The sequence below is a fragment of the Delphinus delphis genome, chromosome 16 (assembly GCF_949987515.2).
Source record: "Delphinus delphis chromosome 16, mDelDel1.2, whole genome shotgun sequence".
Classification (NCBI taxonomy): domain Eukaryota; kingdom Metazoa; phylum Chordata; class Mammalia; order Artiodactyla; family Delphinidae; genus Delphinus; species Delphinus delphis.
Window position 1 is genome coordinate 60,193,723 of NC_082698.1, and position 13,588 is coordinate 60,207,310.

Below are 13,588 nucleotides of genomic sequence, written 5' to 3' on the forward strand. Positions count from 1 at the left end.
GGAAGAGGCTTTTTCCCAGATGCCCTTGCAGTTCACCTCCTGGGGCCAGATTCATTAACAAACACTTACAGAGCACCTAAAAGTTGATGCTTTTTGAATGTCTAACATATGTCAGGCTCTATGTGAAGTGTTGGACCCTGACCAATTCTTTTAATCATCCTAGAACAACCCTTCCTTTCTCCTGAGAAATGCTATTACCATCATCCCCTTTTTGTAGATGAGGAAAATGAAATTTATAGAGAGGTTAAGAAAGTTCACCATGGAAATTTCAGACTCTTTCTGATGCAAATGACAGAAAGCCTGACTCAAACGGGTTTATGCCAAGAAGAGAATTTACTGGCGCTGGGAAACTGAAGGAGGCTCAAAAACGTCATAAACACTGAATCCTTCCACTCTGCCATGAGTGGTCTTCGGGGGCTCCAGGTTCATAACATCCCAAATTCCAGGTCAGTAGAAAAGGGTCTCTTCTTAGCAATTGCGACACAGGTCCCAGGATTTACTCTAATTAGACAGTTGGTGGTCACATGACCACACATAAAAGGCCCTGCCCAGGAAGATTTATTGCTGATTGGTGAGTCTGGTCACAGGCCCCATGACTGCAGCCTCACCTGTTCCAATGAGCTGAAAAGGAAGACGGGAGGAATGTTTCTCCAAAGAAGAACCGGAAGAGATGGGAGATGGATGCCAGCTTCTAACTCTACCTGTGTCCTCCACGCTGAGGTCAAAATGTCACACAGTTGAAAAGAGGTAGAGCCTGGACTGAGCCCTGGCAGTCTGACTCCAGAACGCATGGCCCTTCTACTACAGGTGCCAGCCTGGTACTAAGGTCCTAGTAGAGAAGACATAGATGTGGAAGATGAGGCTCCCCGCCCCTTCCTCACTGGTCCCAGGTCAGTCCTCATCGCATCTGGTGCCCATCCCCACCTCTGGCCCTGGCTCCTGTTGTTCCCGAGAGGGTTCCTGGAGCCTTTCTGATAGTTGGGCCTGGGCTGTTGCCCACCATGCTGCCAAAGGCACTCCATATTTAGCTGAAGTTATGCACTGTCCTGGGGTCTAGTTGCTTCCTGTTTCTCCAAGCAGAGGGGAGGTTCCTTGGGGACTGAGACTGTGTTCTCCCTTCCCCTGTGTGTGGTCCTCCTCTGGGACCTGGCAGTATTTGTGCAGCAGGCAGCAACCGTGCTTGTGAGGGACCCGAGGAAGGCCCTTGTCTACCCACTATATTCCTCCTTTACTTTTTTTTTTTAATGTATTTATTTTATTTATTTATTTTTGGCTGTGTTGGGTCTTTGTTGCTACGCGCGGGCTTTCTCTAGTTGCGGTGAGCGGGGGCTACTCTTCGTTGCGGTGTGTGGGCTTCTCACTGCAGTGGCTTCTCTTGTTGCAGAGCACGGGCTCTAGGCACCCGGACTTCAGGAGTTGTGGCTCACAGGCTCTGGAGCGCAGGCTCAGTAGTTGTGGCGCACGGGCTTAGTTGCTCCGCGGCATGTGGGATCTTCCCAGACCAGGGCTCGAACCCGTGTCCCCTGCATTGGCAGGCGGATTCTTAACCACTGCGCCACCAGGGAAGCCCCCTCCTTTACTTTTAAAAATTCTATCATTAGATGGGATTTCACTCCTTTAATTCCTGTTAAGATTCAAATTCCTCTGAGAGAGGGGGCATAGTCTTGTTACTCATTCACACTTTAGTGAGAAATAATTCACAGAATCCTTCCTGAGAGCAGGCTTTGTTATCATGGCCACCATTTATTGAGTGCCTGCCATGCGCTCTCCACTGATCTAAGAGCTTCTCATACATTATCTCATTTAAATCTCACAACTCTGAAGTGAGTACCGTAATTTTCCTTGTTTTACAGATAAGGAAACTGAGGCCCAGAGAGGTTAAGCATCTTGCCCAAGGTTTGCAATCAGTGGAGCAGGAATTTGAATGTAGGAAGTCTGGTTCCAGAGCCCACACTGCCTATCACTCCACCAGGTTAATCCCTAACACTCTTCAGTGTACAAACGTATTCAGTGTATTCACAGACATCTTTTGGACCTTCCTACAATTCAGTGAGGTAGTTTGTACGATCATCCTCATTTTACAGAGGAAAACACTGAGGAGGCTAAGTTCAGTCAGCTGGCAACAGGGTTTAGACCCAGCACTCCCATCTCAGCTCAACTCTCCTCCCTAGACCACATGCAGCAGCACACAGTGATAGGAGCCTTGAGGCAGCTCCTGGGTGGGAGAGGGAGGGTGCAGTGGGCACGGAAACTGGGAGAGCCCAGAACGGAGCTGCTCCTTCCTCTCTTCTCCCCCTCCTCCTCCCTCCATCGCTTCCTTCTCTCCTTCCTTCCACTCATTCATTCACCTACCTGGGCATCTACTAAAGGTAGAGGCTGTGGGTAAGAATGGCCAAAACAAGTGTCCCTCGTGCTGTCACAGGGCTGACAGTCTAAAAAACAAACAAACAAAAACACTTGCTATATCTTCAGTGTTAATGATGAGCTGGGCCCTGTGCTGAGTACTGGACGTGCGTCATGCTCAGAGCCCTCTTTTTCAGGTAGGAGACTGAAACTTAGGAAGGGTCCCAGCATCTCACCATTAGGCTGAATTGCCTCCGTCTTGGGGTGTAGTGAGGATCCAGTGAATATTTTTGGAGTGATGAACACACACACACACAGCCCAGGCTTTGTGACCCCAGCACCCAGCACCAGAGGCAGCCATGTGTGCTGTCTCTGGCACCCTCCCTACCGCCAGGAGCCAGGCCCCATCCCATACAGGAAGATGATGGGGAAAGGCCATCTCCCAAAGCAGGGACAGGATGGCACGCTTCAGGACCTCTGGATTGAAACTCCCAGGGAAATTGAATGAGAGTGATCTAACCAGAGATCCCAGAGGGAGAAACCAGGGCTGGGGGTGGGGGTGCGGGTGGGGCAGGGAGGGCAGGCTTGTAGCGTGGCTTCCTTGTGCCTCAGTTTCCTCTTCTGTAGGGTGACTTGCTCACAGCTGTGTCTGAAGTGTGACCCATCAGAAACTTCCTAGAGCTGGCTGGATGCTTCATCCTCCCCACTTTCTGACCTGGTTCTCCCAGGCTCTTCGTGGGGATTATGTTTCCTACTTTACAGATGTGGAGACAGGGCTCGGAGAGGCTGACTCCCAGCCACATAACGAGCGTTAGAAATGCGATGAGAACCCACCAAGGTCTTGAGTCTATTGCCCCAGCAAGTATCTCCTAAGCACTCAGTGGGGTCTGAGCTGTGCCTGGGACATATAGCAGTGAGCAAGACACACTTGTCCTACCTCCAGGGGCACCAGTCCCAGTAGCGGGGGACAGACAAGGGAGGAAATGTTGAAAATGTTGGCAGGACAAAGTGAAGAGCCAAGAGAGACCACAGAGGTCGGCTCAGGGCTGTCTCAGCTCCCGCACTTGGGAGGACCCAGCAGAGCAAAGGTTTGGGGGCTGGAGAGTTGAACTGGGGAAGGCTGGGCTCCAGGACCAGTATTCCTGGCTCAAGTGGGGTGCTGACTGGGAGAGGGAGTTGGAGCTGCCTCACCCTCAGAAATACCCATACCAAGGCCACTTTCGGCCTCTGCCTGCTGCCTCTCAGGCCATGCTCTGCCTGCCAGGAGTTTCCATCCTTCAGTTTCCTTGTCTTGGGTGGTTTCCTGCCCCACCTGCTTTCCTGGAGCCCAGTTCACCCATCACTCCTGCCAGACATGTACCAGGGTCACTCTGAGTAACTGCAGGGACCCAGGGTGACCTCACCTGATTCAGTTTGACTCACCCTCCCCATTTCTGGAAGGTGGCTCTTGGCCATTCTTACGTCATGCTTCAGCACCCAGGGCCTGTGGGAGTGGCATATCCCCCTCCCCGCTCCCAGCAGTTCACCCGGTCTGTGTCACAGAGGGGAAGTGCGGGAGCCCTGAAGAGGGAGACCTCACACACCCAGATTAACTCACTCCGTCTACAGCTCACTTTGGACTGTTTCCTTTCCAGTGATCGCGAACATTCTCCAGTCTACTTTCTTGTTTTTAACAGGAAAAGGACATTATCTAGGAAGACTAGCTGTTGTTAATTGACCACTTACTATGAGCTGGGCAGTCTGTAGGTATCATCAGAGTCTCAAGCATTTCATTATTGGTCTTCATTTTCTAGATGTGGAAGCCAGAGCTCAGAGAGGGGACTTGACTTGTCTGAGGTCACACTGCAAAGAATTGGCTGAGCTGGGTTTTGGAACTCAGGTGTACTTGACTCCAGAGTTGTTTAGCCAGGGCCCCACTCCTGGCCACGCCCTCCAGCTGCCCACAGGTCTGGGAGGGCAGAGGGAGATCATTCCATCCCCAGCTTGAGCCTGCCCAGATCCAGGCACCCCCACTAGGACCCCTTCAATAGTGGTGCTGGAAGGGATAGAAGCTTTGAGAGGAGCCACCGTTTGCTCCACCCAGGGGTCTTAGGGCCATCGCTTTCTTGGTGGGCAGAAGCCCAGACCCACATAGCGCCCATGGGAGGGGATCCTCTTGTGAGTGGGCCAGACATGTGCTACTTGGTGGGATTCGTGACTGGTCATCCCGCCTCATTTTTAGGTGGGCCCAGGTCTGCCACCTCAGCTCTCCACCCTTTCCCTTCCACAGCCGCTCCCCAGTCTGCTCCAAATCCCTCCCCCGGGCCTCTCGCACCCAACCTGCCTTCACACCAGATGAGGCTGCACAGCCCACAGTGGCCACTAGTCATGAGTGGCTGTTGGGCACTTGAAATGTGACTAGTGCAGCCAAGGAACTGAGTTATCATGTTATTTAATTTTAACCAGTTTACATTTAAGCTTAAAAAGTGATACTCCATGCAGTGCTTAGAAAACACAAGTATGTTTGGAACAACTTGAATGTGAGGATCTACTTTTTCAACTGCAGATTTTAGGAACTCTAAATACAGATCGTTTTCTGAGAAAAATTTAGCAAGGGTTTTACATGTAAACTAGCCACCAGATCTTGAAGACTTAGTAAAATAAAATGTAAAAATATCTCATTAATATTTTTATATTGATTATGTGTTGAAATGATAGTATTTTAATATATCAGATTAAATTTTTAAATATTATTAAATGTTTAAACTATTATTAAAATTACCTTTGCCTAATTATTTTGTAACGTAGAAAATGTTTAGAAACATTTTCAATTACTTATGTGGCTCTTATTTCTATCAGATAGTGCTAGTCGAGAGGGTAAACGTGTGGGTTCAAATTTTGGTTCTGTGTATCCTTGAGCAACGTAACCAGTCTCTCTGGACCTCAATTTCCTCACCTTTAAGAGAGAGATAATAGTAGTACCTCCCTCACAGAATTGTTCAGAGGAATAAATGAGATAATGTTTGTAAAGCGCTTAGCACAGTGCCTGGCATATAGTAGTGCTCAGGAAAAAAACGACAATATTATTATAGGCTTCCTTTTATCATAGCACCCAGTTGCAGTTCAATTAAACTCAACAATATTTATGGAGGGCTGCTATGTGCCTGGCTCTGAGGAGTCGACGAAGAACAAGCCAGATCACAGCCTCTGCCCTTGTGGAACTCCCATCCTCCAGGAGGGAGGTGGCCGCTGAAAGAAACAGGGAATGTGCAGGTAGTGAGTGCTCGGGAGAAAATGAAGCACGGAGATGTTGCTAGAGGCTGCTGTAGCAGGAGTGGCGAGGGAAGGTTCCCCTGTGGAGCATGACCGACGTGGAACCACCACGTGACGCTGTGAGGGAAGGGTGTTTCCGGCAGAGGGAACAGCTAGTGCAAAGGCCACTGCGAAGCCCCTGTGACTGCAATCTGTCTCCTGTATTGCACCATCTGCTTCACCAAACTTTCCACTTCTCTCATCCAACTCTCTCCTGGCCACTGCACTATCCCTGTGTTCATGGCAACCTTTGTAAAGCTGGTCCAACGTAATTCCCCATCTCATCTGCTCTCCTCTCTCCTGTCTGCCCCGGAAAACCTCCTCCCTCCTCTGGCCCTCCAGCTCAGGTCCCCTCTTCTAGGAAGTTTCCCCTGATGGTTCCTGTCCCCACTGGTCTCTCTCTGGGATTCTTCTAAGACTGAACACTTTGTTTTACAACATCCCAGTTCCCATCTTGCCTCTTCATCTTTCTGGGGCAGTCATGCCTTCCCCACAGACTTGCCCCTTTTCCTAGGGCTGGAACCAGAATCAGGTCTTACACTCTTCCTAGCACTCAGCCCAGCCGTTCATTAACACCTGTGGATTGCCAGGTCCTGGGAGAGGCATGTCTGCCTGGGCAGAGTGGAAAATCCCTGGCTGAGGAAAGGGCCATGGAAATTTCTTCTTAACGTTCTCCTTCCAGACTTGGACTTGCCCCAGAAAGCAGTCAAGCATTTGCCCAGTGCCCTGCAGGGCGGCCTCTGTTCTTCCTCCTGCCCCCACCCCCAACCCACCCCAGGCTTGAACCCAGGGAACAGTGACAGGGTGGGGCTGGGGAGAGGCAGCAGCTGGCAGCTGAGCTCTGCTGTAAAGAATCGCTCTTGATGTCATCCAGTCCCACCCCCTCAGTTCAAAGATAAAGGAACAAGGTCAATGGCAAAATCATGCTAGACTGCGGGTCTCTCCTCTCCCGTTGAAGCTCATTCCATTGCTCCATTTTCCTTGGTTTCCTCATCTGTAAAATGGGAATAATAATAACAGTACCTCCTTCATAGGAATGGTGATATGTGAAGTGAGTTAAAGATGTAGAGATAAATATAAGCCCTAGGTCTGCCCTTCCTCTAGCCCCTTGGTGGAGTGTGCAGTTCCCATTCTTCCAGCTGCCAACTTCTGGGGGGACTTAAAAGAGGGTTTGAAGTTATCACCGGGGGCTGGCAGGTTCCAAGGAGGATTGCCCGGTGTCGTCTGTACACTGTGTCCACAGCACATCTGGCTCACATTTGTCCTGCTGCTTTTTAAATGTCCGTAGATGCAATTTTGGTGAGTAAAATATGTATTCACTTAACATTGTTACTGAAGTCACAGGTTTGTAATATATTTGCTCAGTCAGTGATAGCAAAAGTCAAAATTTTTGGAGGATGAGAATTGGTTAGGGGCCACTGGGGCAGGTTCTCCAGTCCTCAGCCCTTCTCTCCTGGGAACCCAAGCCCCTCTCCTGTCCTCTGAGATGTGCCAGCCCAAATCAGCTCTACTATTCTGTCACCAGCCCTCAGATTACCCCCTCCCCTCCCCTCCGAGGGAATGGGAATGTGGGCTGGGGGGAGGCCTAGGTGAGAGAATGAGAAAAGCTGCCTTCACATGCTCAGGGCTGAACTCTCATCCGTCCTCCTCTGGGAACCTGTCCTCACTCTGTCTCCAAATTCCTAGAACATATAGGATACTGCAGATCCATCGCCCTCATTTGGCTCTTTACACCTTACTACCTGTAGGCGTGGGTGCGGTGGGCTTAACTGTTGCGGTAATTTGGACCTGGGCTGAGATGTGGAGAGGCATAAAAGTGCTTAGAAGTATTGTGCACTGTTGGTGGGAATTTAAACTGGTGCAAATTGTATAGAAAACAGTATAGTGGTTCCTCAAAAAGTTAGAACTAGAATTATCATATGATCCAGCAATTCCACTTCTGAGTATATACCCCAAAAAAGTGAAAGCAGGGTCTCAAAGAGATTTGTACACCCATGTTCATAGCAGCATCATTCACAATAGCCAAAAGATGGAAGCAACCCAAATGTCCATTGATGGATGAAAGGTAAAGCAAAATGTGGTATATCCATACGGTGGAATGTTATTCAGCTTTAAAAAGGAAGGAAATTCTGACATTTGCTACAATATAATTGAACCTTGAAGACCTTGTATTGAGTGAAGTAAGCCAGGCACAGTAAGACAAATACTGTATGATTCCACTTATGTGTTGTATCTAGAGACATCAAATTCATAGAGACACAAAGTGGAATGGTGATTGCCAGGGGCTGGGTGGTGGTGGGGGGATGGGATATTGTTATTTAATGGGTATAAAATTTCCATTTTGCAAGATGAAAACGTTCTGGAGCTTGGTTTCACAGCAATGTGAATATATTTAACACTACTGAACTGTACACTTAAAAATGGTTAAGATGGTAAATTTTATGTTATGTGTATTTTATCACAATTTAAAAAAAAAGTGTTTGGAAGTGGCTCCAATGGGCCTCTCCAGGAGATGGTGGATTTGAGATGTCATGATCCTTTCTGTCCTTCTTTTCTTCCATACATGTGCATTGAGAATTTTCTATGAGCCAGGCACTGTTCTAGGCACACAGAAAATGTAGGCTGACATTCTGTTAGCAGAGACAGACAATAAATAAAATTTGAACCAAAAAGCTCATGGCTTCTCTTTGCTTTCCTTTACTTAGTGAAAAATTTACCGTATTTACACTAAATGGGACCCTAATTATGGAGCTATAATTTATGTTTTAAAACTTCTAGAGCTCATTTTATGTACTTTTTCATGTGTGTTAAAATTTTTTTAATTGAGGTATAATTTGCATACAGTAAAATGTGCCCTTTTATTAGGTGTTCAATTCTATGGATTTGAAAAACATGTACTTAAAAAACAGTTTTATTGATATAATTTACATACCATAAATTTCACCTATTAAATTATATTAATTTTATTATATTACTAATTATATAACAGTTATTATATTAATGGTTTTTAGTATATTCACAGAGTTCTGTGAATATACTAATTTAGAATATTATCATCACCCCAAAAAGAAACTCTATACCTATTAGCATTCACCCCCAACTCCTCCCAGTCCCCCAGGCCTAAGCAACTAATCTTTCTATTTCTATGATTTGCTTATTCTGGACATTTCATATCCATGGAATCATACAATATGTGGTCTTTTGTGATTTGCTTCTTTCAATTAGCATAACGTTTTTGAGGCCCATCAAATGTGGTAGCATGGATTATTACTTCAGTTCTTTTTATTGACAAATAATATTCTGTTATATGGGTATATCATGTTTTGTTTATCCATTCATCTGTTGATGGACATTTGGGTTGTTTCCACTTCAATATTATAAATAATGCTGCTATGAAAATTCATATATAAGTTTTTGTGTGGACATATGTTTTCATTTCTCTTGGGTATATACTGAGAAGTGGAATTGCTGGGTCATATGGTAACTGCATGTTTAACATTATGAGGAACTACCAAACCATTTTCCAAAATGGCTCTACCATTTTACAATCCCTCCAGCAATGTATGAGGGTGCCAGTTTTTCCACATCCTTGCCTATACTTGTTCTTATCCACCTCTTTGATTATAGCCACTCTGGTAGTATGAAATGGTATCCCACTGTAGCGCTGATTTACATTTCCCTACTGACCAGTAATGTTAAACATCTTTTCATAAGTGCTTATAGGGCGTTCGTATATCTTTAAAAAAATTTTTTTTTCACAAGTTTTTTTTTTGTGTTTTTTTGTTTTTTTGTTTTTGCTGCATTGGATCTTCATCACTGCGAGTGGGCTTTCTCTAGTTGTGGTGAGCCGGGGCTACTCTTCCTTGCGGTGCATGGGCTTCTCATTGCGGTGGCTTCTCTTGTTGCAGAGCATGGGCTGTAGGGTGTGTGGGCTTCAGTAGTTGTGTGTGTGGGCTCAGTAGTTGTGGCTCACAGGCTTAGTTGTTCAGAGGCATGTGGGATCTTCCCAGACCAGGGATCGAACCCCTGTCCCCTGCATTGGCAGGCAGATTCTTAACCACTCTGCCACCAGGGAAGTCCCTGTATATCTTCTTCGAAGAAATGTCTATTCAAATCTTTTGCTCATTTTTTAATTAAGTTGCAAGAGTTCTTTATGTATGCTAGGTGAAAATCACTTATCTTGTATATGATTTGCAAAATATTTTCTCCCAGTCTGTGAGCTGTCTTCTTACTTTCTTGATTATGTCCTTTGGAGCACAAATGTTTTAAAATTTTATAAAGTCCAACTTGTTGATCTTCTTTTAAACTTGTATTTTTGGTGTCATATCTAAGAAATCATTGCCTAATCCAAGATCATGAATATTTACTCCTATATTTTCTTCTAAGAGTTTCTATAGTTTAGTTCTTCCATTTAGGACTGTGATCCACTTAAATTTTTGTATATATATACTTTAAAAAAATTCTGGTATTAACATATAATTTACATTCAATAAAATTCACCATTTGAAGTATACAGTTTAATTAGTTTTATCTTATATACTTTTAATCCTTCTGTATTGGGACTTCCCTGGTGGTCCAGTGGTAAAGAATCCGCCTTCGAATGCAGAGGACATAGGTTCGAGGAACTAAGATCCCACGTGCCGCCGGGCAACTAAGCCCACGTGCCACAACTACTGAGCTTGTGCACCTCAACTAGAGCCCGCCAGCCGCAAACTACAGAGCCCACGCACTCTGGAACCCGCGCACCACAACTACAGAACCCAGGTGCCCTGGAGCCTGTGTGCCACAACTAGAGAAGAGAAAACCTGCACATCACAACTAGAGAGGAGCCCACACACCACAACGAAAGATCCCACATGCCTCAACGAAGATCCTGCGTGCTGCAACTAAGACCCGATGCAGCCAAAACTAAATAAAAAAAAATTTTAAAAATCCTTCTATACTGTTAGATTTTTTTTTCCCTGGGAAGTTAGGGATAGGGAAAATTGAATGTGTGCCCATTTTCTCTTTTTTCTTATGCCCCACAGTTTTGCTTGTAAATGTATGTGTGTGATTATGTGGGAGCATGTGTGAAAGAGAAAGAGAGAGAATTTTGATTTTGATATCAGCTTCTTATGGGTTCCCACTTACTTTGGCTTTCTCTAGCAGCTCCATGGACCCATTTAATTATATATAGGTTGAATGAATGAATGCAGTAATCAAGTGACAGTCTATCAGTGTCTGCCCTCAGGGCCATCAGTACCACATGGCCACAGATGTTTCCGTGCAGCTGCCCATTGTTAGGACTGAGATGGAGACTCCCCAGCTGGGCCCATGCGTGGACGTGTCTGGGTTTAATGGACTGTTTTCTAATTTGTGATTCCTTCATAAAGAGCCCCCTTTTCAGGATAATTACAGAGTCTTGTAATAATCTATTACTTAGGACTGGTTTCTGTTCCTCATGTTTTTGCAGCCTTCCACTGGGCTGCCCCAGCAGCATTGGCCACCTCCAGCAGTGAAAGCAGGGTGAGGCTGACCAGGACACCTTAACTGAGGAACCAGGAGAGCTCAGTGGATTGAGTGAAAGGCCCAGGAGGTAGGAGACCACACTTCCCATCTTAGCCCTGCAGCCCTGCTCACTGAGCCACTCTGAGCCTTCAAATTTCCTTCTGAAACATGAGGTAGAATTAAAGGAACCTTATCTAGGGTGCTTAATATACACTGGGCTTAGAAAAATACCACTTAGAAGTGAAGCAGTCTGAGCACGTTAGCTCACAGTGATGTTTTTTACCAGAATTTATTAAGGTTACATATTGACGTGACTGTTGTCAAGATGATGACTTTTGAATGTTAGAGAAAAGGCGGACCAGAGGTGAGGCAGTCAAAGGTGGTCCCTATCACAGGGTGCCTGTTCCACTGCAGCCCAGGTCCCCCATCTCTTGCCCAGCCACTGGCTTCCTCTGCCAGTGGTGAACTCCAGTTATACCTTTATATATTGAATACATCATTTCCTCACTATTATCCCCATTTTACAGAAGAGAAACTGAAGGTGACTTGCTCAAGGTCATCGGCTAAGAAATGTCTGAGCCGGGATTTGAATCCAGATTTCACTAACTCTACTGCATGGTGGTCTTACGCATTAAGATACCACTTCCGTTCTAGGACCTCTATATTCCTCTAAACTAGGTGGCAGGCAGAGTAAAACAATGAAGTGTTTGTACCCTGCCCTCCTCTCTCCTTAGCCTAGAGTCTGAGGCTGGTGGGGGAATCTTGTGTTGTCTGAGCCCAGGGAGAGGGAGATGATCAAGCAGTCCGACAGCCAGGCTTGAAGGGAACCCAGGAGTGGGATACCAAACAAGTGCATACAATGAGATTGGAAAACTGCTGAATTTTCTACACTGCAATTGTGAAGGATGAGGCTGGGCGAGGGAGAGGGGAGTCATAAAAGGGCTGGAACTTGCTCTGGGCCTTAAAGGAAGGGAAGGGTTTTCAGGCAAAAGAGGGGGATCACATCCCTGGTGGAGGGTACTGGAAAAAGCAGAGTCTGGGGCTAGAGGAGGGGGCAGGCCAGGGGAGTGGTAGAGAGTGGTAGAGGCTGTCAGCCTGGGTAGGGTGAATAGGGCCTGATACCAAAGGTCTTCAAAGGCAGGCAGTGGAATCTGATAATAGGGAGCTATGGTAGGTTCTCCAGTAGTATTCTGTTGGGGTGGGAAATAGAACTAAGGGAGGGAGGGAATCCTATACAAAGGGAGGGAATCAATACAAATTTTATAGGCTAAATAGAACGATTTCTGAAAGCATTTTCCAAAATTGGATTTTATGTGGAAGTCTCATATGCTTTATTAACTTTCAGTCTTAGCAACAAGGGAGCCTGTTCCATCTTCTCTTCAAAAGCCCAATACCTAGGACAAAGCTCCCTGCCACATCTTAGGAGACCTAAGAGCCCTAACCTGGGGCTCTTTCTGTCCTATTTGGGAGGATTTTCTAGGTCTTTCTGTCCTATTTGGGGGTATTTTCAAGCCCTGTGAGAATGAGGAAAGGCAGTCTGGCCTCAGAAAAGGGCATCTTAGCTGAGACTTCGTGGGAGCCCAAGTTTTCCTCCAGCCTCGATCTGACCATCCAAGAGAAGGAACTTAGGAGCAGAAGCAAGAAAAACTACAGTTCTGCAGCCCATGGAACGAAAACCACAATCACAGAAAAATAGACAAAATGAAAAGGCAGAGGACAATGCCCCAGTTGAAGGAACAAGATAAAACACCAGAAAAACAACTAAATGAAGTGGAGATAGGCAACCTTCCAGAAAAAGAATTCAGAATAATGATAGTGAAGATGATCCAGGACCTCGGAAAAAGAATGGAGGATCGAGAAGATGCAAGAAATGTTTAACAAAGACCTAGAAGAATTAAAGAACAAACAGAGATGAACAGTACAATAACTGAAATGAAAAATAGACTAGAAGGAATCAATAGCAGAATAACTGAGGCAGAAGAACGGATAAGTGACCTGGAAGACAGAATGGTGGAATTCACTGCCGTGGGACAGAATAAAGAAAAAAGAATGAAAAGAAATGAAGACAGCCTAAGAGACCTCTGGGACAACATTAAATGCACCAACATTCGCATTATAGGGGTCCCAGAAGGAGGAGAGAGAGAGAAAGGACCTGAGAAAATGTTTGAAGACATTATAGTCAAAAACTTCCCTAACATGGGAAAGGAAATAGCCACCCAAGTCCAGAAAGCACAGAGAGTCCCAGGCAGGATAAACCCAAGGGGAAACACACCCAGACACATAGGAATCAAATTGACAAAAATTAAAGACAAAGAAAAATTATTAAGAGAAGGAGCTGAGGGTGCCTGCTGCTTCCCGGTCTAGGAGAGGGTTAATGCTTACCTCCCCATCTAGCTCTTGCCTCCAAACACCAATGAGACTCTCTGTTCTGGAGCCAGACACGGCTTTTTGTTTTCCTCTTTGGGGG

The 13,588-nt window shown here is 45.9% G+C and overlaps 1 long non-coding RNA gene across 2 annotated transcripts in view; it reads left to right on the plus strand.

Moving 5' to 3' along the window:
- Positions 1-11,324, plus strand: part of LOC132439953 (uncharacterized) — a 32,063-nt gene extending 20,739 nt beyond the window's left edge. Inside the window, exon 5 of one of the 2 annotated variants that reach the window (XR_009522466.1) lies at positions 11,087-11,324. This is a non-coding gene — a long non-coding RNA (uncharacterized lncRNA). Of the gene's footprint in view, positions 1-10,213; positions 10,499-11,086 lie in introns of those variants that run through there. The other variant, XR_009522467.1, reaches the window with a different exon arrangement.
- The last annotated feature ends 2,264 nt before the right edge of the window (positions 11,325-13,588 follow it).